The 26,750-nt window shown below is 42.5% G+C and overlaps 1 long non-coding RNA gene across 1 annotated transcript in view; it reads left to right on the top strand.

The window, feature by feature from the left end:
• Positions 1-1,292: 1,292 nt before the first annotated feature.
• Positions 1,293-26,750, top strand: part of LOC148001479 (uncharacterized) — a 34,364-nt gene continuing 8,906 nt past the window's right edge. The window contains exon 1 of the long non-coding RNA XR_015637198.1: positions 1,293-1,528. This is a non-coding gene — a long non-coding RNA (uncharacterized LOC148001479). The remainder of the gene's footprint in view (positions 1,529-26,750) is intronic.

Genomic DNA, 26,750 nt, shown 5'->3' with positions numbered 1-26,750 from the left:
ATTGCATTTCAGCCCTTACCAGTTAAGGATTAACATTTGAGCCTCGCAGGGATTTTTGGGTCCTGATAGGTACCTGTGTTGGCTCCAGTACCATGATTGTAGGAACGCAGTCTAAGGGTTGTGTGAGAACTCTGAACCCTTTCGAGAAAACTCCAAGATCTCAGTTTTCTTCAAAACACAGAATTGTTCTTGGAATTCACACTCCTCTCAGATGTAGTGGGTGGGACTGACTTTACTTCAGCTGCTGTTATTCATGTGCCTCTATGGAAAAACATGTTTTTGCCAAGTGCAGCTTGTCCTTGTGATTGGACTCTGCTTAACCCTCAGAGTATAAACTGTCTGATGCACTGAATAAAGTTGGGGACTGCATAAGACTTTAGTCTGCCTCAGTCTTAGGCCTGCTTTGCCCCAAAGACCTCCAACATCCAGGTGTGCTTTGCTTGAAACATTTGGCTAAGCTGTGTCTTTGTTCACTGGCTTGGTAGGTCAGTCTGGTAAGAGCAGCGGCTGAGGGCTACTGAGAAGGGTCTCTGATTCCAGAGGAGGCTGCCACCCACACCCACACCCACGCCCACGCAGCAGTTTTGCTGCCCCACAAGCTGAGCCTTATCTGGCAGCCCTCACACTGCTGCCAAGAGCCCCAAGCAGGACACATTCCCAACTGGGTGGAGGAAGAATTCCTAGCATTCTTCAGCCACTGTCTTCCAGGAGTCCTAAACTCCAGTGGGATGGAAAAGAAAGAAAACAACAAGAAAAGCCTCCTTCATTTCTGATGTCTGGAATCAATCTGTAATATGTCCTACTCTTCAGGGCATGAAAAGGAAAAAAAAAAAAAAGAGGGATCTGGGGCCATTGAGAAACATACTTGAGGAATCATAATTTTATCATTTACACTCAGGCCTGTGTGATTGTTGATAGTACAGACCCAACATCATGCAAGTATCAATTCTGCTGGGTGAATAGAGAGAACAGTGTGGATGTTTGCCTGAACATTGCCCCTTAGCCAGCACAACACAAATGTGTTTCCTTCATAGTTGATTTACAGTTCACAGTGCTTTACTACTTACACAATCTCATTCGACCTTCATGAGAAACCCAAGAAGGGCTTTGTGTTTTGTTATTTCTCTTTTACTAAGCAGATATCTGAGCCAAGACTTGAGGAACTCGCTCTCCTCGTTGACAAGTTGGGAGGCAGAGATGGCCTGTGATTAGGTCTTCTGACTTCCCCTTCAGGATGACTCTCCCAAGCTTTCCCATTATGGCATCACAGATGCTACAAGGTAGCCACCAGCCATCTGTCCAGTTAGAGGGTAACATCTAACTCTCCCTCCCAGAGAGGGACTCCAGTGAGAGCCTGGGGTTTTGGAAGGTCAGGCAGGCCAGGGCTGCCCTGGATTGCTGGCTGGGCATAGAGTCAGTATGCCCATAGTGTCAAAGGATAAAACAGGACCAGTAATCAGCAACTTAGGAAGCTGCATCAAAAGGACAAGCCAACTATCCAAGCAGCGATTTCAACCATCGCTCACAGGTAGGCCATGAGCACCCTTCCTGTGTTTCACAAAATGTCTTTTCTTGGAATCTTAGCATCAAATGGCTCATGAGGTCCTGGATTTGTGTGTGTGTGTGTGTGTGTGTGTGTGTGTGTGTGTGTGTGTGATTAAAAGCTACTTACTAATTGCTAGAAGTAGTACTGGGATTCACAAATGAAATTATAACAAATAACTAGAGCTCAACAAGAGCCTAACTGAGAATCTGCCTGCCTGACGGGCAACAGTTGGTGGTAATGTTGAAGTTTCTATTATGAAGTCTATGGTTGCCTCGGCTTTGGGGAAGTTTGCCGTGTCCTTAGCACCGGTGTGTACTGAATTGGTTGCACTTGCCTGGGGCTTCTATTCCTGATAGTTCGTTGTAAGTTATACTTCATCTATTCCTACCACCATCTATATTTGGTTTGAAACACACTGTTCAGTTAACCCTATGGTAGGGACGTGGCGCCCATTCGTTATAAATGGACATACTTTATGGCTTATAAGTTTTCTAAGGCAATACTTTCAAGTTGAGATTGTAGTGCACGCAGGAGGCACCCAGACCGATAGGGTTTGTGGCAGATAAGGCAGATGTTTGTGATGCTCACAAAATGCTTTGTACACAATCTATTGTTGTCCGGCAATTCTTCGAGAATCAGAAAGGGCTGGGGGAGATGAATCTTGGAGCCCTCCTCGTCCCTGCTAGGTGAACCTTAGTCCAAAAAAAAAAAAAAGTTTGAAAAATCCTAGAGCAGAAAGGTGGAACCTGGTTCATTTTGGTGACTTGAAAGGAACTGCAGAGGCCAGAAGAAAGTGACAGTTTGAAGGATGCTGGGGAGGCAGGGGCTGGAGAGATTCTGATGGTGACGGTTGTCATTTCAGGTGTCATTTCTGTGGCCTCAGGCATGGATAGCAAAGGAGCACTAAAGGGACCTGCTCCAGGGTCCGTCCACCCAGTCTCATTTGCACATGCTATAATACCCTTCCAGGAACAGAGGAGGTCTGAAATTCAGTTGTTCCTCACTGACCATGAACCCTAGTACCAGAAAAGACAAATGCTTTGCACTCTGTCTGCCTCTACAAAGTGCCCTTAAGCAAGTGGTTTTTAAAACACCTAATATGTGAAAATCATGGCCCTTGAGATACTTCAGAAACTCTCAGATAGTGTGTCTTCATGGTTATACCCAAAGTGGCAACTTTGTGCTCCCAATTAGAAATTAATGTTATTGAGAGTCTTGAAATATAAATAGGTAGAACAGTCTGTCTGATGGTGTTCTTACATTTATGGAAAAAAAACATAGAACAGGAATGGGGGTTGGAGAGAACCAAAGTACAAAATAAATTCTTCTGGGTCTCAAATGCCACCAAGAAATCCTGCCCCTAGGTGCTGGGGAGGGAATAGGGAAATCTCAAAGCATGAACCCATGAACCTAAGAACCTTTGAATTTGAATTCAGGCCAAAGGAAATTGTTTATCTGACTAACTGAGAGCTCCTTAAACTAACGAGGCTAAAATAGAGCCCACGAGGCTCTTCCAAAAGCACTATTCTAAAATCCAACTTGACCATTCTTTATTATAGGCATTATTTCATTATTAATCACTGAATCCAGGCCGCTAAAGTACATGCTGGGAGAGATGAGGTGACATTTTCAAGCTCTTCCCTCTCTGAGGGGTCATAGCATTTCAGAACTCACACTTTAAAACAGTCCATAGCTGTTACCTTCACTGATTTACTCTGTAACCGAGGAGTAGCCCTTGTGTCTGACGTGCCATGACCCCACAAGTCCATGTGACTAGGAGCCTCCAGTAGCTCTGGATTTTCTCAGTTCTTAACATGTATGTAAAGGTCTAACATAGAACTCAAATGTTTCGGGAGAAGGAAGCTAAGATCCAGATGAAATGTGGGGTAGGGGCTTCAACAAAAATAATATCCAATCCTGTCTTTCCCCCCAAGAAACAGTAGTACACAGTGTTCCCTTTTGGTTCGTAACTTGAGGCAGGCATTAGAGAATAATCCAAACCACAGTATCACTTTAGAGTTTATAATACATTATATACTTTAGTGTATTTGAATTCTGAAATAAGTCATTTATATTCAACATGATTTCTAGTGCCCAGTCTTTGTTTTAAAAAAATGACAATATCTCATTATCAGTAAAAATAGTCAAGAGATACAGCCCATAAAAGTAAAAACTAAGTTGATAAATTATGGAAACAAATCAATTTCAATCAAACTCTTGATGGTTCATTAAATTGTAGAATTTTGTATTTATTAAAGCCATATTAGACTCTTCAGAGAAAATACTGAATACAGCTTGGAGTCCAGCCTCGTCTGCTCATTACAAAGCATATGTTTTACATTTTATTAGCACATTCTCTAAAGTACGTGACAACCTTTTCCTTAAAAACAAAAACAAACAACCGACAAACAAACAAACAAACAAACAAACAAAAAAAGCCATACAATTCAGACTGGCTTTATTGATCCAAAAATAATGGGAAACTAACTTAGCTCCCACATCTATGTTATACATCGGACAGAATTCTCTTTGCTGATTTTATAATCTACATAAAGTAAGAAGGTTGAGAATACTAGAGTCTATCCAGCCATCGTGACATTAACCTAAAGCCAGGGCAGGATTGCGTACGGGCGTGTGCGCGCGCTTGTGTGTGTGTGTGTGTGTGTGTGTGTGTGTACGTGTGTGTGTACGTGTGTGTGTATATGTGTGTGCTCGTGTGCATGCTCGTGTGCATGTGTGTGTATATGTGTGTGTGCATGTGTGTGTGCATGCGTGTGTGTGTTTATGTGTGTGTGTATGTGTGCGTGTGTTTATGTGTGTGTGTCTGTGCATGTGTGCGTTCACTGTACATTTTAATTACAGGGCCTGCAACTAACAAACCTTCGGACTTTGCCATGTTTTTCTCCCATCCTAATCATGATATCCCCACTTCTACCCCTTCCAGTTCTTCCCGCCCTCCCTTCCCATCCAGAGCATTCCCTTTTTCTTAGGGAAAAACAACAAAAAACCTTGCTCCTAGGGAGTATAAAATAAAACCATAAAATTGTAACACATTGAAATCGGGCAAAATGACCAAATAGAAAAAAGAGAACTGTGTGTATTATTCCTTTAAATACTCTGTTTTATACTTTAGCATTCTCATTTGGGTTTTTCAATAATTTTATTTATTTATTTATTTTTACACTCTCCTCTTCTCCAATTGCTTCTGCTAACACTCCAGCTTCGTATCCTTAGGTTATGCTAGGAGTCAAGGTTCTGAAGCAGGGGCCATAGACAATCCTGGGCTGCTTTTACTGCAGAAGGTGTTTTGCAAATTCCTCAACATGAATAGAAGATGTATGCAGGGACACAGTACAACATTTAAGTACTTAAGTATGAAACCCCAATTCACTGCTCCCAAGCGTGTCTGTCGGCTGTCTAAAGACAAAGCCACAGATAAGCTGGTTCCTCGCTATGCTCTACGCAGAATCTGAGTGTGTGTCCAGAATATGCTTCAGACAAGCACAGCAATCCCCCAACTGCCCTCTTCTATTGTCCCATTCTGAACTAAAGAGAACTTTTCCCACCAAATGTGGAAAGATCGCTCTTTTTATGACTTTTGTGAACCGAGGAAGATCTAAAAAGAAAGCCAGGACCATTTACGAACCTACACTGGGTTAGGGGAGTTCATCAATCAGGTACGGGAAAAGGAATTAATCCAGGCTGGAGATCCACCCCTGGACCGACTTTCCAGAGGTACCCACTGCCATCTGAAGGCTGAGTCAGCCCCTCTGTCTTCTCCCGTACACCCCACAGTGCTCTGCATCCCTTTCCTTGAATTATTGCACTGAGAATGTGGGAGTTAACACTACAGAAAGAAGGGAACGTGAAGAGGTCTCCTTAGACCCTAAGTCCGTCTTCCTTCTCTCACTTCACACACTGCTAGTTATGACTTGGAGGGACAGGAAGGAGAGGGGGTAGTGAGTCCAAGAGCCACGGCACTGGAGTTTTAACATTATTACTACCTAGTTATTACCTAACTCTGGGTAGTGATTGTGTTCATCTGTAGATTAGGGAAAACAACACATTGCCCAGCTTTCTTCCCAAAGTAAACGATACCCAGGACAATACAATGAGAGTGCTTTATGAAGCCCACAAAACCCTGAATATATATATGCAAGATAGCATGGCTGGCAGGAGAAATCAGCGGTCTAAGAAACTGCTAAGGTACATTCTAGCCACACGATTCTATTCGATTGACAAGATTGACAATTGGAAGCCTGCACAATTTATGTGTAGAAAGTTGGGCTTTTCCAGAAATGTTGGTAGGCCAGCCATATTGTTCTTGGGAAGGTGGAATTACTCTGGACACAAAGCACTGAAAATAAGCTTATTTTTCATTATTTTCCACCTAGAAGAAGCCTCGTAACCTCTGTATGAATAGGAGCTGAATTTCAAAGAAGACTGTGTTATATAGGGGGGAGGGATTAGAGAGGACAATTAGCATGCCATTTCAGAGAACTTTCCCTGAGGTATCTGGATATATTTATTCCGGAATACAATGAGATGGGAAGGACTCACACGCTGCTGTCAGATTACTCTCTTCTAGAAGGCAGATCATGGGCGCAGCATGACTTCCTGGATTAAATGATCTCTTAGCACCTCCTGATGCTCATGTTACAGGGAAAGGGGCTGCAGCTCAGGAAAGGGGAGATTTCCCTTAGATAAGATTTCTGCTTTAGTAGGCAAAGACCTTGACCCTGGAAATAGTGTTGGCCTGCAAGAGGCTGGGTTGCTGTTGAGGCAAGATGTGGAAGGCATACATACGTTCTAGAGAAATCTAAGTCCATGACGAAGGAGGCCTAAGACAGGTCGCTTCTTTAAAATGGCATGCTGTAAAAAGCGCTAGAAGTAGGAAGTCGGTATCCTTCCCAGTTGGTTGGTGTAGACGCTGACCAGGTAATGACAGTTGTCATTCCCTCCTGGTCGGAACTGGTAAGGAGGATCTTCCAGCTGCTGTTGGAATCCGACCTTCACTGTCCACCTCATGAGGGTCATCATCACCGTTGCTGCCTGCACCCGCCTGCCTGTGCAGAGTCGTTTTCAAAGGCAACTGCAAAACAGAAGTCGCACTGAGGAGGATGCCACTGGATTCTGTTTTGCAGACAGCTCATAATGAATAGATTGACAAACTTACAAATCAGTCAAATGATCCGGACACTTGGGAATCAGTCGGGTGCAACAGCAGTTGAATCTACAGCAAGTTGTGGAGTCTTCTGACCTGGGAGGCCATGATGTTCAACTCTCAAACAAACCCTTGCTGAGTATTTTAGAACAACATCATCCACTAACCATAGCTTCTTATTTGGCAGAATAAGACAAGAAATACAAATTCACTAGTCCCCTAGTCACCAATATTAGTGAAGTGCATACCAACATATAAATTGAATGCACAAGAGAAAAATGGTTATTATGCACTGTGCAAGAGTTAGAAGACATTTCTTTAAAAAGCAAAAAGACGCATTTAGGTGCACTGGAATGCCTTTAGTGGCAAATGTCTGAGAGTACATCTTAAGATGTCCTATGCGAAAGGGATACATTGGTTTATATAACTGAAATTTCCAGGCTTTGCCAGATGGTCTTCAAGTCCATATCCCTATACACACACACACACACACACACACACACACACACACACACACACACACCACACAGAGAGACAGAGAGACAGAGACAGAGATAGATGATAGATAAATAGATAGATGATAGGTAGATAGATAGATGATAGGTAGATGATTAATAGATGACAGGTAGATAGATGATTGGTTGATTGATAAATAAATGATAGGTAGATAAATGGTAGATAGATAGACGATAGGTAGATAGACGATAGACAGAGAGATATATAGACGATAGGTAGATAGATGATAGAGAGATAGATAGACGATAGGTAGATAGATGATAGATAGATAGATAGATAGATAGATAGATAGATAGACAGACAGACAGACAGACAGACAGACAGACAGGTCTGTCTTGGCTTCATTCTCAGGAGATTCCCTCTACCTGGTCCACCCTTCCCAACCCAACCCCAGTCGCCCTAGCTGTGTAGACTCCCAGCTTCTAGTCACATAGAGACAGCATCTCCCAGCAATCTCAGCATGAGGCATTTCTTTGGCTTGGCTTGGGCCAAGTGTGTTGCTTTCCACTAATTATGAAGTGGTGACACTTAAGGTTGATGTCCGAAGTATGTGAACAGAAAGTGGGAAGTCTGGAGACAGCAGAAGAATGAGCAGTGGGTAGGCGAAAGGACAAATGTCTACTTGAGCGTCTAACGGCTTTGAGCACATAGATGCTTAGCTGCAATTGCTGACAGCCTTGATGCTGTTCTGTTGGTGAGAAAACCGAGAAAACCGAATACAAGCTGGGACACAGTGCAGACGACACAACCAGGGGCAGGGGGAGCAGTGCAAACTACACAATGGGGTTGGGGGAGGTCTGGAGTTCAAGGACAGCCTGGGCTGCATAGCAGGACCCTATCTCAAAACTTAAAATAAGTATAAATAAATAAGAGCAGATCTAATTTCCCTGAAGTACAGAGGAAGAGGCAGTAAATATCAAAGCCCAGGGAAACACCTCTCTGTGAGGAGACAGGGGCATGAAAGTCAAACAATGAGAGTTGCTTCTTGGGAAATTGTCTGCTCTGTCCTGGAGGCAGATGGACAGATAGATCTGCAAATAAAGACTTTTTAAAGAGCAGGTTTCAAATTTGATTCATCAGTGAAGAAATGGAGAACAAGAGCTGGGGGAACAGAAAGATTGGGCTTCTCTAGGGGCCAGACAGGAACAGGTGTCTGGAGGTTTTAGGAGCCATTGGCTTGGTGGCAAACATGTGGAAATGGCGCTGACTGTCTCTTAGGAACCCATTACCAAACTTTAGTCTCAGTCAGGTTTAACCATGCATTTCCGTTTTCTTACCCCCAACCTCCCCTCTCCTTTTTTTTTTTTTTTAAACGAGACATGGTTTCTCTTTGTAACAGCCCTGACTGTCCTGAAACTCTCTTTGTAGATCAGGGTAGCCTCCAACACAGAGAGATCTGCCTGCCTCTGTCTCCTGAGTGCTGGAGCTGAAAGCACGCACCACCGTGCCTGTCGCCAGCCTCATTTCTACGAGGTTGGCACAAAGGGAATTTTCACAATTTCTGACTGTTAATTTTAAATCATCGTAACTAGGCTCAAACACATTTTTACTAAGCAAAATAGAAGCCATTACATTCAACGGTATTTTTTTTTTTTTGCCAACACAATATAAGTTGCTTATTCCTGTGCACAAAGATCTGTTTCATAGTCAATGAACTCTTGGAAATTATTTCCTGCATTCCGCTAGTTGTGGAAGACTTTTTTAGGCAGGAAAAGTAGCCTAGGTGCTTGAAGAACTGCGGGGTGTCGGGGAGAGGACAGGTAAATACGGTAGATGAGAGAGCTCACTGTAGCTCAACTCATTCAACCTCGAAGTGTTAGCTGTGTGACATACAGTCTGGGTGCTGTGGAGAATCGCATTTCTCCTGTTGACCAAAGCAGGGGTTGCAACATTCAGTGCATTTCGTCAATTTGCTGATTGGTTCTCAGATCTAACGATACCACTAGGATTCAGAACTCCGTAGCAGGCAGGGTCAGCAGGAGACCACCGAACAGCGAGTGGGACCTTTTTCCTGGTGCCTGGCTTTCGGAAGCAGGTTGGAATTTCACTAGACGTCACGTGCAATCTACTATGCCAGACCCCCAACTCAGAAAAGGTGTTGTGTAACTTAAGAGGGGGCAATAGTTCAGTGAGGTACCCGCTCACTAAACCTCTTCGTCTTTCCAGTGTGCTTCAAACGTTAAGCAGTGGTCGAAGGGCCCACATTGCTTCTTTAGCAATTTCTCACAGTCGCAGGGGATTGGCTTCTGCGGAGTCTCTCGGTTGGTTCTTGTCAGTGTCTGAGGGCCCTCATCTCTACAAAATTTCTTGAACCACCGCCGTGCTGCACGTTCTTTAGTATTTCTTGGGGCAAATAAATGTATTGATTTTTTTTTCCAGTTGTCTCAGGATCCATCTTGAACTTGAATTAAGAAAAGTCACTGAAATGTGTTTCTTGCCTAAAAGTAGTATAAAGAGCGACTAAAAAGTAATTAGCAAAAAAAAAAAAAGCATGTAAAGTGAGAAATGCAACTTTTGAACGGCGTATAACATAACCATGCGCATTAAGAACATATTCCAATATCAAACAGGAAATTCCAACAAAGCCAAACTTGACATTCTTTTTGCATGAATCTAAAGGAAGTGATAGGAAGAAAGAACAGAAGGAAGGAAAAATGTGTTGTGCATTAGACTGCAGGGGGTTGCCACAGTAACACACTACAAACTAACTGGCTTAGACAACAAAATCTGGTTCTCACAGTTCCGGAGCAGGTCCTTGTCACAGAGGAGATGCCAGCAAACTTTGTTCCTTCTCCAGGCTAGGAGGAAGGTCGCCCCCGCAAGCCCCCACCATTTCTCATGGATGTGGGGGTTCTCTTCAGTTGTCAGCCTCCTCTGTAGCTTGGCTGTAGACGCTTCACTGTGATCTTTGCCTTCACAGGGGCTCCCTGGGTGTACCCATCTAGGGCCACGTCTCTTTTTTGTGAGGCTTAGCTATCACACCAGGATAGGGGCCGTTTCTACCCTGACCATTGAGGCTCTAAAGATGGGGCCGAGGCGGGAACCTAGTAGATGATCAATACGGGCCGTTTGGAGCTAAAGGCGAGCTCTAGGCGAATGATCTCTGTACTGCGAACCCAGTTTTCTCTGCTGAACGGGGCATTGCTTCCGTTGATTAGTGAGTGCTTTAAAAACGTCGCCTAATGTCTCACGTGATTTGTTTCATTTGGAATATCATTGTTTTTGAAGCAGGCATCTCTAGTTTCTTTGGCACCCAGTACTCCAGGCTAGCTAACCCTTGACCTTCCAGGACACTCTCCTCTCTCCATCTCCCATCTCACTAGAGGAGTGCTGGCATTATGAACGCAGGTTAGGGTTAGGGTTAGGGTTAGCGCGCGTGCGCAAAGCAAGCCCTTTCATCTGCCCGCCCATCTCACCAGGCCCGCTTTTGGCAATTCTGAGAGAGACAAGGCCGGTGTGAAATTTGTTCTGTAGCCTGAGCTGCATTTGAACTCCTGATCCTCCTGCTTTTGCTTCTCAAGGGACGGGAGGATGGGTATGTACAACACACATTCCTCTTCTTCACTCTTAAAGACACCGGCCCAAGCATTCTCTAAGGTCCTTTGCAGTTCTGTACACCGTCCTTCTGTGATCAAACCACCTTACAAAATATAAGCAAACATTTTCAAATGCTGCCTTTCTTTCTCAAGCCTAAAGACAATCTTCCCGTTGATAAGAGGAAAAGATGAAATTCCTCTCCGAAAATAATAGTGTTCAGAAACTAACTGCTTTGCTTGGGCCCATCCCACTGTTAGCCATGGGCAATCTCCTAGTGAGGCAAAAGGGGAAGTTCCAGTTGAACTGTCAAAGAACAATGAGTGGATTGTTTAAAATGTCACTAGCGCGTTGTAAAAACACACTAATTCTTAAAGGCAGAAATTCTCTGAAGTTGCTGAAGTAAGTTGTTTCACGGTTCTCAAAGGCTTCAGCAGTTTCCAGATACGTAGAGCTCAGTACCCAAGAAAAACAAGGTTGTCTATGACAGACTTTTCTTCTTTGTGGAACCATGTGCCCTTGAGAAATTCTAAGCCATCGCTCCTTGTTTGCCCGATTTTAACACCTACCTCAGTGGAAGGAGTTTGCAGCGCCTGGAGAGACCTTCGGCTGTTAAGTAAGAGCACTTCTGCTCTTTGAGAGGACCCGAGTTCAGCTCTCTGCACCCACTTGTGGTGGGGTTGACTCTTCTAACTGCAGTCTCAGAGGATCTGATAACCTCTTGGGCACCAGCACACATTCACAGAGGCATTAAAAAAAAAGCTTATAAATGCTTTTGAGACACGACATATATGGTGGCTTGAATGAGAATGGCCTCCATGGACTCATATTTGACTCACCGGTCCTTGGTTAATGGAGCTGTTTGGTAAGAAGTAGAAGTGTGGCCTTGTTGGAGCAGGTGTGTCACTGGGAGGGGTTTTCAGTTTTAAAAGCCCATGCCATGCCCACTCCCGTGCTCTCTTCCTGCAACTTACAGATCGGATGGGAGCTCCCGACTGCTATTCCAGCACCGTGTCAGCCTGTCTGCCAGCTCCATTCCCTTCCAGGGCTGTCATGACTAAGCCTCTGAAACTGTAAGCAAGCCCCCAGTCAAATGCTTAAACGCTTTCTTTTAAAAGTTGCCTTGTTCATGGCAGTGCACACCTTTAATCCTAGCACCTTTAACCCGAGAGGCAGAGGCTGGCAGATCTCTGTGAGTTTGAGCTCTGTCAGGTCTCTATAGAGGATTCCATGACAGTCAGCACTGCATACAGGAACCCTGTCTTAATAATAGAAAGTTTCTTGAGTCATGATGCCTCCTCACAGCAATGAAACAATAACTAAGACAACATGGTAATTCCTCAGTAAACCCACCCATTCTCTTCTCCTTCCTAGTTCGCTTCCCTTTTTATCCCCTTCCTCCCTCCCTCCTGCCCTCCTCCTCTTTATTCTCACTTCATTCTTTCTCACATGTTACTGTTTCATATAACCTAAATACAGGCCATATAGTCTAATGAAATGGTTCCAAATGTTTTAGTGCTTTTTTATGTATATTAAATGATTAAATGTATAAAAACAAAAGGTGTTTCATAAAAGAGGCCTATGTGTAGGCTGTCTACAGGCAGATCTTGGAGATAAGAATCTGTGCTCTATAGCTGAACAGGCTCATAGAAGGACAGTTAGCCAGAGTCAGTCAGTTACTGCTGAAGTCTCCACAGGAGCTGATAGGATAGATGATGTCATGAGGACATGAGCTGATAGGATAGATGATGTCATGAGGACAGGAGCTGATAGGATAGATGATGTCATGAGGACAGGAGCTGATAGGATAGATGATGTCATGAGCAATGAGATGATAGGATAGATGATGTCATGAGGACATGAGCTGATAGGATAGATGATGTCATGAGTATATGAAATCTTAGATGCACCCACCTTGCAAAGAAGACCAGGACTTAATAGATTCCAGGAAATACTCTGTTTCTTTTTCATTGGAACTTAGTTTCAACGGAAGCAGAGAAGTAATATAAAAACCAATAGTGGGTTTTTAAAGAAATGTTCTCGTTCAGACTCTGAGTTTTAGCTTGAAAACAAATTAAGGAAGAAGGTAATTTACTGTTGGATTTATAAACTAGACATACCAGATAGCACAAATGATTAACACCATCTTCTCTCTTACACTGGTTTATTTATTTATTCATGGAGACAGGGTCTTGCTATGCAGTTCTGGGACTTGAACTTACTCTGTAGACCAGGATGGTCTTGAATTTCTTGACTTCAAAGTTCTGCTTGCATTTTCCTCCAAGCTCTGGGGCCAAAGGCATGTACCGGTAAATTAACACACTCAATAATATGCTGTCCTCAGAAGAGGCAGAAATAAAGGATAAAAGAGGATAAAGGATAATTATAAAATATCTTCTATATCACACTCGCCGCCTCATTCTGCCCTTCAGTGAGCCTTTCCTCCCATCCATTGAGCTTCCTTCCCATCACTGACTGTAATGGCTAAATTGTCAGCTTGATCAGAAGTCAGAATTACCTGACACAATCTGGGGATGTCTGTGAGAGATTGTCGTGGTCATGTTACTGCCCACTGGGGATGAAAGTATTTCTTAGACCCCATCCTAGGCAATCTAAGAATTCGAGAGGAATGAGCCAAGCACTATTATATCCACATCACTCTCTGCGTCTGAGCGGAGACCTATTGTGCCCAGCTGCCTCGGGCTCCTGCTTGTGATTTCTCTCTCAATGTTAGACCTTTAACTGTGAACTGAAATAACTCCTTGTTCCCTCCTGGATTGCTTTTGCAGAGTATTTTATCACAGCAACAAACAAAGAATCCGGCCTTTATCATAGCGAAAGTATGAGGAAAAAATCACTTCCAAAAGTGGACAAATCAGAAGGAACCATTTAAAAATAATTCCCCCAAACTAGAGATTGTATCATTCCACATTAAAAAAAAAAATGAAACAGGGCCCAGTGTAGGGTTCAGAATGGCTGCTGGCTCTGACTCATGAAGGGCACGGTCATGAGTACTGAGGTCATTTTAACATGCCCCCACGTAAGCACGTACACACCCCATAACTCAGCAGCCCCAGAATTGCATATTTGTGTCTGAACCACCGGAAGCCCATCATTTTTAATAGTCATCGAGTCACTGCACTATTAGAGAATTTAAAAAGAATCTGAAATGCTATTAAACTCAAGTCACGGGAACCCAAGAAGCATAGAGATTTCAATGGCTCCTCAGCGAGCTGTCAAAATAAGAGTGTTCAGGGGACCTCAGTGGAGAAGACGTTGAGTTTGAAGGGAACAAAAAAAAGAAAAGGGAAACACTTTAGAATCTATTTGGGTATATCTTCCTGGAGAAGAAAATCTGTATTACTGAAATAATCTTTGCAAATGCCTTCTGCTAATAAGCCCAAACCTGGCTGTTTTCAGGTCCTGTTATGTATTACCCAAACCGAAGTATTTCCTAATAAAACATTTGTTACATATTTACTTATCCATACTTTTAAACTGAGGTTTTAATTCTTGGTGCATGGATGATAAAGTATAAGCAGAAAACATTTATAGCCATTACTAAACAAGCAGCGGGCGTCAGAGCTTTGGGAAGGGGGCAGTAATTGTGGTTTCGTAGCCTTCTGTACTTTACTGTTTGACATAGTTTTCGAGGAGATTTTGAAAGGTTTCTGGCTTGAGCGCGATTGTGATAAGTCTGCCTTCTGTCGGCAGTGGGTTGTACACATCGTTTCAAGTTTTCGTGAGGTCTTGCCAGAAGCAGATGGACACCTTTTAGGCATGGAGAAAATTCTGCAAGCCATCACCATGATCACAGCATTGTGTGGATAGGGCTTTGGAGTAGCTGGGAAGCCCTCCTGGGGAGAGAAGAGAGACTGTGGGGGTTGTTATTGGTTTATTTGTACCTTTAGCCCTGGAGTCTGAGCCTAGGGATAGAGCTCCAGCCCCTTCTGTGTTTGTGTAGACAGGATCTTGCTAAATTCACCAGGGTAGCCTAACGTTTCAATCCTCTGGCTTTAGGTTCCAGAGCATTAGGATTACAGACATGTGGCATTACACTTGATTGGTGTATTTAAGAATAGAGTTTTGAATGAATTCTAAATAATGATTGTAACGCAAACGATACCCAACTATAAAGCCGTATATAAAATCGTAATAGTCACGCAGTATGATTTGTTAGAAGTTTCATTTCAAATCATGTTTTAAAATACGGGCTCTCTGTGTGCATACAATTCAGGCTAACATCGAACTCACGGTCTGCCTTCCCCACAGTTCTGTTGAGGGCTGAGTTTACAAAGCATATACCAACCACCGTAAGCAACTTTCTAAACTTCGGGGTTGCTCAAGTGTCCTTTCAGCAAAAGTCCAAGGCAAGCACAAGGATTTGTTTATGTTACGCTATCTGTTCAAGTTATGAAGCTGAAACTTGAGTTCCACTGAAAATTAATTTCAAAGGACAGATCCTGCCTTCTCCCGAAAAGGAACCCAATTAGAAACCCACGGTGTTTGGAACTTTCTGGCTGATTTCAGCCAATTTGAAATACAAACTGGGCTCAAATGAAAAAAATGTACACGTGATTATTTCCTGCTTTATATTTTCAAAGGTCTAGTGATAGACAGTTCAATGAGAACATAGTGGCTTTACAATTCGGGAGGGACAAGGCTTCTGCTTACAAGGTAGCCATAACAACAGGTAGTTATAGGTGGTCACAGTAACCTTTTGAGACAAAGGAACGACTGCTGTTTTCTGGAACAGAACCATTTGTAGTTAAGGCTAGGTGGGACATAGCCCAATCCTTGAGAAACAGAGGTTTGATCATAAACAGGAGAGAACCTAGTTTGTCTTCACCGTGAGATGGCTTTAAGCCTAAAATGGAGGCAGGATGGTTTAATTTTGCAGAGGAAAACAGTGGGATGGTGATAAACCTAAATGCTGTTTACAGGATGCAAAGTTAGGACCCAAGAAACAAGCAGAACCTATACCTTAGGGTCTGAGCATAGAGAAAGCTAATTCTTCACATTTTAGTGTTAGGCTATCGTGTGTTGGGGCCGGAGGGATGGCTCAGTGGTTAAGAGCAAGCGCTTATCACACTTGCCAAAAACCGGCTTGGTTTCCAGCATCCATTTCAGGCAGCAGGTCATCACCTGTAACTTCAGTTTCAGGGGATCTGATGCCCTCTGATGGCCTCTACATGCACACACATCCGCACGGCACATACAAGTTCACACGGGCTTTTCACATACAGCAGAAGATGAAAGAGAGTATATTTTGGCCTGCTTCTAGACTCTTCAGTTGTCTCAGAACTGCTGCTTACCTATGAATCAGGCGTGAGCACATGCTGTAACGGTATCTCCCATGTTCCCATCAGCCACTGCTCAGCCTTTTTTTTACTCATCTTGGGGCCTCTGACTACAACCTTTCAAGTTTTAGCCAATCAGAAAGTAAAGCCGGACAAGAATCATCAAAGATAGCCACAACTGTGGGGGAAAAGAAAACACTATTAAGCAACAAAAAGACAAAATAAATAGGGGAAGGCTTTTTACGTCTTGAGTTTTGTATGCTCTTCTGTTTTGAAAGTGTGCTGGAATCAGTCATCTTTCCCTTCCCCTTCCTCCCTTCAAGCCCTTCCATGCATCCCCTGGCTTGCCACAACCTGCTCCCTCTCTATAGTGTCATCTGTATGTGTCTGGCCTCAGGGCTGACAGCTTGGAATTGGATAGAAGTTGAGGGGGCTCTTTCCCAGGGAAGACCATTGGGAGAAATGACTTTTTCACATTTTTTGTTTATTTTTATTTTACGTGGGCTGATGTTTTGTCTGTGTAAGGACAGTTGTGAACCACCATATAGATATTGGGAATTGAACCCAGGTCCTCTGGAAGAGCAGTCAGTACTCTTAACCACTGAGCCATCCCTCCATCCCTGGGAAAAACTTTTTTTAAAACTTATTTATGTATATGAGGACACTGTAGCTGTCTTCAGATGCACACCAGAAGAGGGCATCAGATCCCATTACAGATGGTTGTGAGCCACCATGTAGTTGCTGGGAATTGAACTCAGGACCTCTGGAAGAGCAGTTGGTGCTCCTAATGGCTGAGCCATCTCTCCAGTCCCGGGAGACACTTTCAAAGCCTCTTTTTAGATTGTTCTTTCATGTAACTATGTATTAAGCACAAGTGCTTCCTAAAATTACAAAGTTAGAGTTGGCAGCTGGTTGTTAGATCGCCCCTACCGACGGACGTTCAGGTGAAACAAATCCAGTGTGTCTTCCTCTGTCTGGACGTCAGGTGGACTTGCTGCCTCAGAGTCCTTGGCAGCAGAAGGGCCACCAAAAAAGAGCCCTAGAATTACATTGGTTCAGGTATAAATCTGCTAGTACTGCAGAGGCTTGGAGTACACTTTGTATGTGTATGTAGATGTCACATTTATCATGTTATTCATGCTGTCTCCCATGAGTCATACCTATGTCTCTTTCCTTAACCCAGTGACATCACATACATCCCTGGGATGACACTCAGGTTGCAACAGTGACCCAGTTCCCTGAAGTTCATCCTCCCCTGTGTTCGTGTGCTTTGTCACATACCTTGAGTCTTTATAATTATGAGACGGTTAATAAATATAAAATAAAATAAGAATAAACAAAAAATGTGACCATTTCTCCCAAACAGTCTTCCCTGGGAAAGAGCCCCCTCAACTTCTATCTAATTCCAAGCTGCCAGCCTGGAGGCCAGACACATACAGATGGCACTATAGAGAGTGAGCAGGTTGTGTTTTGTTATTAAGAATTATAAAAACAGGGGTTGGGGATTTAGCTCAGTGGTAGAACGCTTGCCTAGCAAATGCAAGGCCCTGGGTTCGGTCCCCAGCTCCGGAAAAAAAAGAGAGATGACTGATACCAGCACACTTTCAAAGCAGAAGATCATACAAAACTCAAGACATAAAAAGCCTTCCTCTATCTCTCTTTTTGGTAGCCCCTACTTAGCATATTTCTTAGTGTTTGTCTTGGACCGTGTGCGAGTCAGCTCCCTAGAAGTAGAAGAGACACCCAAGTCAATGAACTCACAGAGCACAGGCTGATTGAAGCTCATAGTCTCGAATGTTTCAGTACCTGATCAAGATCAGTTCACTCTGCTGCTCTTGAACTCGGTGGCATGCCATGGTGAAGCTTCAGGCTGGGAGGAAACCTTAGAGCTAGGAATTGAAAGGGAGAGGAGGAGTGAGATTATACCCTTTCCTTAACACTTGGGTGTGTGGAGGGCACTCAAGATGCAAACTCTAGCAGGCTGCTATTTAAATGATTTGCATCGCATTTGATATAATTCATACTTTTACAATCTATATACATTTCTCTGCCTAACTATAAAAGTTTAACTTTTAATTTTTGCTTATATGCTTTAAACCTTCATTATTATTACCATTATTAGTGTGTGTGTGCGTGTGTGTGTGTGCGCGTGTGTGTGTCTATGCCTAAGCGTGTCATGGCATATATGTAAACTTGGAATCAGTTCTCTCCTTGTAACTTCATGTGGAATTGAACTCAGGTCTTCAGGCTGACACAGCAGGAACTTTTATCCACGAGTCCATTTCATCACTCCTTATTCGTCACTGCTTGGAAATCCAATATTTTCTTGCACGTAGTAGGCAGTTTATAAATATTTACCCATTTGAAGCACCTGACTTGGTACTGAAACACCAAAAAGAGTCTTCTACACAAGCACGAGCATGCAGAAGCCAAGTATGAACCAGCATTAGAAGATATTGAAGAGGGCTGGAGAGATGGCTCAGCAGTTAAGAGCACCCGACTGCTCTTCCAGAGGTCCTGAGTTCAATTCCCAGCAACCACATGAGCCACTCACAACCATCTGTAAAGAGATCCGATGCCCTCTTCTGGTGTATCTGAAGACAGCTACAGTGTACTTATATATAATAAATAAATAAATCTTTAAGAAAAAGAAGATATTGAAGAAAATAAGTGTCCTCACACTATGATATTCGTGGTTATATATCGCAACTCGGGCCCATAAGACAAGTCAATGAAAGCTCATCTGAGAGAGAGAGAGAGAGAGAGAGAGAGAGAGAGAGAGAGAGAGAGAATGAGAGAGAGAAAGTGTATGTGTGTGTATGAGAGAGAGAGACAGAGAGAGAGAGATTGATTTACATCTGGGTGTGGTGGCACACGTCTTTGATCCTAGCGCTTGGGAGGCAAAGGCAAGTGGATCTCTGAGTTTGAGGCCAGCCTGGTCTACAGAGTAAGTTCCAGGACAGCCAGGGCTACACAGAGAAACTCTGTCTCAAAACAACAACATCAACAACAACAAATGATTTATTTTTATTTGTCTGTGTTCTTTGCCTGCATGGATGTGTGTGCATCATGTGTGTGGTACCTGTGGAGGCTGGAAGAGTGTGTTAGACCCTCCAGAGCTAGAGTTACAGATGGCCGTGAGCCACCATGTGGATTCTGAGGACTGGATTTAGATCCTCGGCAAGAGCAACACGTGCTCTTAGCCACTGAGCCAGCCATTCTCAACTTGTAGGTCATGGCCTCTTTGGGGGGTGAACAACCCTTCACAGGAGTTGCCTAAGACCATTGGGAAACCCAGATATGACTCATAGCAGTAGCAAAATTACAGTTATGGGGTAGCAACAAAAATAATTTTATGGTGGGATCGATGACCTCAACACAAGGAACTGAACTACAGGGCTGAGAAGCAGTGCACTGAGCTTCCCCAGCCCCACCCTTCTTTTTATGCTATAGCATAGGGAAGAGGTTCCCAGTTTGTGAATGGTTCTTCATTCTGTTGTGAAACAGGAGTGAGTCAATGGTCCCAGTTAGCCCAGAGCTACCAGGAAGGAATTTTGGTAAAGAGTTTTCCTGTTTTTAAGCTGGATATGGTTTGTAACCTGAAGCTATGAGTGAAGGCTTTGAAAATGAGAAAACATATTAGAAAGCACACAATGGTCACACACATAGCACAACCATGCGGGCACCAGTGTTCTAACATTTAGCTGACTTTAGAGGTGCTATTACTTAGGGTAGTTACATTGCCCTAAGAACACTTGTATGCTCTCCTTTTAGATTTCTTTTAAGTTGCTTAATCTACATTTTTTATTTCTTGAACAGTAGAACCATATAGAATGCATCTGATCTCTAAGAACACCTGGAAGAGAACTAAAATTTTGGAGTAAAAGGAATTAAAACTGGCTTTCTTCTTTTCAACAAAGACCTCGCTATATAGCTTAGGTTGCCTTAAACTTATTGTGAAGCCCCGGCTGGTCTCACGGTCCCCATGCCTCAGCCTCCTAAGTACTGAGAGTTAAAACCACCTTAGGTTTTTAAACTTCAGTTGTAAATAAATGCATTAAAAGACAAAGGGGAATTCAAGTGGCATGAGTATGTCTGGTCTTAATTTATATATGTGTGTACATAATATATAAACTAATATACAATGATATATTATATACTAATAATGATGTATTATATACTAATATATAATATGTACACTAATATACAAATATATATGATACACTATATTATATATATATCAGTTTATATATTAGTACATATTAGTGTATATATTATATATTAGTATATAAGACACCATTCTTGGTATATATATACATAATAGTAATTAGTATATAATATGTACTCTATGTTATATGTACCATAGTGTATAATATATATACTTATATATAATATATACTAACATAATATATAATGGCATAGAATAATATGTATTATGTGCTATATATATGGTATATAATATATTATACACTAAGAATGATATATTATACACTAATATATAAATATATATACTAATATATTATATATAACACATAGTATATAGCATCTAGCATATAGTATGTAGCATATAGCATATATATTTATATATAATATATAAATTAATATATAATATCTAAAATATATTAGTATTCTTATATATTATGTACATTTATATTAATATATGATATACACTAATAGATAATATATAATGATATATACTAATGTATCATATTATGTAATTATATAATGATATTATGTAATATGATACATTATACTCAGATATATAGTGGTATATTATATACTGATACATAATTATATACACTAATGTATATGATAGATTTTACATTTATATAATGATATTATATACTAATATATGATTATATACTAATATATGAATATATATAACATATATATATATATATGGCACAGTATAAAGGAAAGTAACTCTAGAAGTGCAAGCCCTTAAGAAGCCACATGGTATGATAAACCTGTTTTTGAAAGGCATTTCCGTGGCTGACAATATATTTAAACTATGTATCACTTTCTAGCAATAATTGAGTTGATAGAATGCAGAAACCTCACACTCCACTTAATGTAATAATTAGATGAACACATCTCTAATAATTAGGTTTTGAGTCCTCCTTTTCCTAGAGCAGGGTTTCAGGTAGCTCAGGTTGGCTTCAAATTCACTATGCCATGATGAGTTGAGGCTGGTTTTAAATGTCTAATCCCGCTGTTTCAACCTCTCAAGTGATGCAAATACAGCTTTGTTCCATCATGGCCAACAAGTTTTCTTTTTATGATTGCCAATTAAATACAGAGTTTTAACTCTATAGCAATTGGTCTAGGCTTGTCCACATAAACCACTAAGCCAATTATAGGCTACTAGGTGTTAAAGGGACTTATTTGTTACAGAGCTTTTGTTCTTAGATTTAAAATTGGGATATATATCAATGTTTTGCTTTCATGGGTGTATGTACCTCTGAATGGTTGTGAACCACCATGTAGGTGCTGGGAACCATAGCTAGGTCCTTTGCAAGAACATCAAGTGATCTTGACTGCTGGGCTGTCTTTCTGCTCCTTGCTAAATAGTTTTTATAAGTAATAAATGTATCTTGTGTGCTGAAGTCATCATTTACACAGGACTTTTATGTGTGTGTTTATTCTGATGTAACTTTGAAAGCACTACTACATTTTAATATTAAGGGATAAATGGTTCTGTGTTCTGACTACAGTCATTCTGTGTTTTGACTACAGTCATTCTGTGAGTCACTCTGTGTTCTGACTACAGTCACTCTGTGTTGTAACTACAGTCATTCTGTGTTCTGACTACAGTCATTCTGTGTTCTGACTACAGTCATTCTGTGTTCTGACTATAGTCATTCATTCACTTGCACACTTGGTGTGTACACCTTAATCCTGAAAGTTCAAGGCTTGGCATCTGGTCAAGTCAGGGAGACCACGTGTAAACTAATAGCAGTAAAAATTGTTTAAGGGCGGGGAATATATGCACAGTGTAGAGTGCTGATCTACTACACACAGGGCTCTAAGTTTAATTCCCAGCACTGAAAACAGAGAACAAAAACACTATAGAGACCACCCAGTTCTATTCACTGGCCCATTAAGAGATCTGACCTTGAACATCACTGAAGTGGAAATATGAGTTCTTTGGAAATTCAGGTATGTTGGATAGTGTTTTTGCTGGAGCAAACGTGTGAAGGAATGTTTTCCTGAAGGGGACACAAGTGAAAGGATGTTCTGTTAAAGCAAGCATGTGAAAGGACATGTGATGAAGGATTCTTTACTAATGACATACGTTATTGGTCTGCCTTACATTGCATAGTTGAGAACGCCACAAAGAGAAATGCACTAAAAGACTTCCAGGGGCAGTGCACACACCTGGTTTCTTGTTGCTTCTGCGTACTCTGGACATGCGCTGTTTGGAGGGAGTATAAATAGAACTCAACTTGCTTCCTTGAGAGAGGCCCAGCTGAGAACTGCTCCTGACGTCCCTGCTGGTCCAAATCCCTCCTGTCCGGCTGTTCCTGCTAGGTCATGCCACCTGCTGCCACCCCTACACGAACAAACTGGGCTGCTGGTGTATCTGGAGTGTTTGTGAGTGGATCGCACTGCGGCTGCTGACCCGTGAACTGAACTGCTGATTTCCTGATAATGCAGATGGGGTTTGCACTGAAAAACCATTTCTAAACATGTCCGCTTCCCCTGTGTCCTTTCTTTTCCACTATCTCTGGTGGGTGGTGGGCTAGAAGGGAAGTTAAAGTATTTAACGACAATCATTAAAAGTAGTTTTTAAAAAAAATTAGAGTTACCCAGCACCTTGGGCATGGTGGAATGATGTTTGTAGTTCTATATGTCTTCATGATCAGGGCACCTTTTTTCTTGGTTTGGACCTACGTCTGAGCTACCTCACTGGTTTCTTCTGCGCCCTGAACTCCAGGAAGGATTTCTTTTCAATAGCCAGGAGTTTATTGAGAGTCATTTATTTTCGGGAAAGTAAGTAGGCATCCCTTTTTATACGGTGGACAATAAACTAGCGTACCTTAATAGAACGCACAGCTGTTCTCTCTCATGGACAACAGTCTGATGTAGATGAAAGATGAGGACTATGGTCTCTTTGGTCCTCAGAGTGAACACGTGTTTGTGGAAGCTGAGCTCTGCTTCCAACAGCTGTGTGGCCTTTCAGATATAAAGACCTTCCTGTTGTGTGAAAAAGATCACTGTCCTGATCTAATAGAAGGGTAGCATTATCCTCCCTCCCGTCTTGGTCCTTGGTCTCCTTCATTAATGGAGTGTTACATTTTAGCCATCTTTTATGTCCTTGTCGATATGAACTTCCAGCAGCTTCTCTTGGACTATCTTCTTTTTACTGAGCTTTGACATTTACTGTATTAGAAACGATCTGTTCACCACGGCCTGGTATTCCATGCAGAAAGACAGAATTTGCTGAACATCCCCCGTCCCCAGCCTGGCCGATGACTCCTTGTTTGAATTCCTGTCCCTGTGCAGCACTGGTGCACTCCACTGCTCCTCTTTTAACAACTTGTCCTTCACTCGTGTCACAAGGCATATTGTTTTGTGGAGCCAAGTTTCTCATTGTGTCATCATATAAACACCCGAAAGTGACTAAGATGATGTGCATTTTTCCTTTCTCTCTGCATCCTTTCTCCTTTTCCAAAAGAACATACAAAGACATCAGTGGGAAAGCAGGGGCCATCAGCTGCCCCCATCTTCCTCAACTGCCTGTTTGCCTCCTTTGTCATATCATTTCATTGACACCGAAGAGAATTTCATAAGCAGGGGAGCTTTCTCACTGGAGCAATACCCCGAAGCTGATTTCCTTTGTACCTTTTGAAATTTTTATTATGTTTGATGTAGGTTTACTGTGAGTCCTGCCACCACTCCAGCACTGGGCTTGGCTGCTCAGGGAGGCAGGACGCGGGAAGTTGACTGCACTTTACCCGGCACCTTCACTGGGTGGGTATTGGGCTGTGGGAAGCCACAGGACACCACTCCAGGGTTGAGGAAGCACAACCTGAGAGCAGGACACAGCCAGAACTGGTTCAGGAGTCCATGGGCCTGCAACAAGACTGGGACCATCTGGTTCTTAGACTCTTGGGCATCCAGGCGTCACTGGAATGCGCCAGAAGAGCTGAGAACAGAGTGGGGGTCTGCAGGGCTGGATCTAGCCCAGGGCTGAAAGGGAAAAGAAGGGGAAGCTCTAGTGGTTGGTCCCGGGGGGGGGAGAGTCCTTGACTTGGCTTGGCTTGGCTTAGTGGCGGGCGACACTGGGAGCATAGGGAGGCCTTCTACAGGAGATTAAATGGGGCTCTGTAGGGGAAGCCTTCTCTGTGGCTCCCCCAAGGTAGATCCAATAAAAAGATAGTCTTTGGCTTTAAGACATTTATTTTTATGACAGGAAGTGGATGAATAAAACAGTATCCTACTTCTCAGGGTAGGCCTGAGATTAAACACCTTTTGCGGGGAGGAGTGTCTGGGAAGGAAAGTTCATTGACTAAGCCTCCAGGCCTTTAGCTACCTCTGCCTTGAGCCTACCTGTGGTCACATCCTCTACCTGTGGAGGGACTGCAGAGTTGCCCTTATGTGACTGATGGCCACATATCTATGGAGGGTTGCTGCTAGTGGTTTTCTGGGAGTCAGGAGAAATGCCTACTGTCCCTTTCAGAGTCTGGAGTTTCAAGCCTTTGCTCAACTGGGAGCCAGGGTGCCTTTCAGTGTCCCACAGTTTGACCTTCAAAGCATTATAGTAATTGGTTTCTTTCACTTTTTTTTTTTTTTTGGTTCTTTTTTTCGGAGCTGGGGACCGAACCCAGGGCCTTGCGCTTCCTAGGCAAGCGCTCTACCACTGAGCTAAATCCCCAGCCCCCACTTTTTTTTTAAACAGCTTATGAGCCATAGTTGGTGAGCCAATTGGAATGGAGTATATAGATATGTGGGTTTGGTTACAAGGTTTCAGATAGGACGGGCAGACTGCTGTGGTTTGAATGAAAAGCCTCCCTCTGCCCCCATAGGCTAATATGTTTGAATGCTTACTTTGTTGGAGGAGAGATGTCACTGAGGTGGGGTAGAAGTTTGTAAACAATGCTATTCTGGTGTGTTCTCTGCCTCCTACTTAAGGAGCAGGATGTGAACACTCAGCTGCTACTGAAGCTGCCTACAAGGCCTCAATCCACCACTACACGCTCTAACACTCTGGAGCTATGAGCCCAACTAAACTCGTGTACAAGTTGTCTTTGTTACGGTGTATTATCACAGCAATAGAAAAGTAATTAATACACTGGCCTTGAACTTGCCATATAGCTGAGGATGTCCCTGATTCCACCTCCCAAATGCTGGAATTACAGATATGTGACACCACACTTGGTGTCACAACTCAAAAACTGTTACATTCTTAGTAACTGTTACATTGTTAAATGTTGCACGTGAGCTCCAGGGACTATGTTGATAAGGTTGTTTTGGTTAACAGTTAAAAGTTGCATATCATCTCTTTCAGACAATGTAATTTCAGTTGGGTATGTGATGATTTATACTTTTTATAGCTACAGTAGTGTTGTATTATAACTATTATTATAAGAAATAGTGTCAATATTGCTAAGTGCTTAATGAAACCCAAAACTAATAACAAAATAGTAATATAATGCTATAATTCAAATGAACACAAACAACCAAAAAAAAAAAAAAAAGAACCAAATGAACACAAACAGGACTCCAGCTCAAATATATATTGTAAATCTGTGTGTGCTGTGCTGTCTATAATGGGACTCTATATAAACAACCGCAGAGGAAAGAACACAATGTACAATACTACATTGGATCTTACTGAATGAGTGATTTATGAATGATAGTCCCCAAAGTGCTGTCACTTATAGCACTTTCCCCACGTTTTGTGTCACTGTGAGACAAAGCATACTCCCCTCTTATCAACTTGGATTTTCTAGAGCAAATGCTTGAATAATCATTTCTACTTGACGAGGAATGTGAGGCCCAGGAGGGCAGAATTGTTTTGTTCTCTCTCTCGATGTATTCTATTCTCTCCACTTTGTGTAATACTTCAAACTTGATAACTATCCACTAATATATGTTATTAAATAAATGCATATTTTACTCAGGAACACTGCCAAGAGAAGTCCAAATCTCTTGGATATTCTAAAACCACTTTGGAAGCTGCCATTCAAAGTGACACTCTATGGTGGTTTAAACCAAGTGGACCTGGGTAGGCTCACAGGGGGTGGCACTTTTAAGAGTTGTGGCCTTATTGAAGTGGGGGTGGTCCTGTGTGTCATTGGGGGTGAGCTTTGTGGTTTCAGATGCTCAAGCCAGGCCCAGTGTCTCTCTCTCTCTTCCTGCTGCCTGTGGACCCAGATGTAGAGCTCTTGGCTCTTTCTCCAGCACCACGTCAGTCTGTGCACCACCGTGCTTCCCACTGTGACAATAATGGACCTGTAAACCTGTGATGATCTCTGAACCTGTAAATCAGCACCAATTAAATGTTTTCTTTTATACGAGTTGCTATGGTCACCGTGTCTCTTCACAGCAGTAGAAACCCTAAGACACACTCCTTTTGGCAGAGCCAGATATGTTTCTGTGTTGATTTAAATCTCTCAAGGTCAGCCAGGAAGTCAGATCCTACGTGGATGGGTAAAAGAAAGCTGAAGACATGTTGGCAAAAGTG

The sequence above is a fragment of the Rattus norvegicus genome, chromosome 14 (genome assembly GCF_021556685.1).
Source record: "Rattus norvegicus strain SHRSP/BbbUtx chromosome 14, alternate assembly SHRSP_T2T, whole genome shotgun sequence".
Lineage (NCBI taxonomy): Eukaryota > Metazoa > Chordata > Mammalia > Rodentia > Muridae > Rattus > Rattus norvegicus.
This window is presented reverse-complemented; position numbering and strand designations above follow the sequence as displayed.